Source organism: Apis dorsata, unplaced genomic scaffold (assembly GCF_000469605.1).
Source record: "Apis dorsata unplaced genomic scaffold, Apis dorsata 1.3 scaffold_1274, whole genome shotgun sequence".
In the NCBI taxonomy this organism is placed as follows: Eukaryota; Metazoa; Arthropoda; class Insecta; order Hymenoptera; family Apidae; genus Apis; species Apis dorsata.
In genome coordinates, this window is record NW_006264371.1 from 3,925 (window position 1) to 4,720 (window position 796).

The 796-nt window shown below is 12.7% G+C and overlaps 1 protein-coding gene across 2 annotated transcripts in view; it reads right to left on the reverse strand.

The window, feature by feature from the left end:
- Positions 1–796, reverse strand: part of LOC102680278 (mitochondrial 2-oxodicarboxylate carrier-like) — a 5,295-nt gene that overhangs the window by 2,188 nt on the left and 2,311 nt on the right. The window lies entirely within an intron of this gene.

Below are 796 nucleotides of genomic sequence, written 5' to 3' on the forward strand. Positions count from 1 at the left end.
TAAATATTTTTTCATTTTTTTATTTTTCTATTTCTTAAGTCTAAAATATTCAATNCACTTGAAAACATAAATACAAAACATAATTTTAATTTGACTGAAGATTATATAACTAAAAACTATTGTAACTTATAAAAATTTAATTTAAAAAAATTTTTTTACAAAAATCAATTAAAAAAATAAAAAAGTTTTATTTGTATTGCTTAATTTTCTATTCTCTTCTTTGGAAATAGCAAAATTGAAAAAAAATTTTTTATTTTAATCTTTATTTAAGACAAAGTTTAATAAATGTTAAATGTAAAAGTTTTTTTTTTCTCTCTTAGAATAAGAAGAAAAATATAACTTTCTGTGAAGAAAAGAAAAACATAGAATTCTATTTTTATCTTAGAAATAAATTTTATTCTAAAAATAAAAATAAATAAATTAATTTTTCGTTTTAATAAATATAATTTGTAAAACTTTTGTATTTGACATTTTTCAGATATTATTTATGAAATTTTTAAAATATTTAGATGAGAAGTTTTCAAATGTATACTCTAAGTAAATAATATTAAATTTTTATTCAGTTATAAAATTGAAATCAAATTAAAAATTTTATTATATTGAGGAATATAAATTATTTATAAATTTCTCTACTTATTTAAAAATGATTTTATTTATAAATATATTTAAATGATAATATAACTTGTGACAATGTAATTAAAATATATTTTAAATTATTAATTAATTAATTAATAAAAATAAAATATCAATGATTATATATAATATTGATTATATATGATTATAAACAATATTTTTA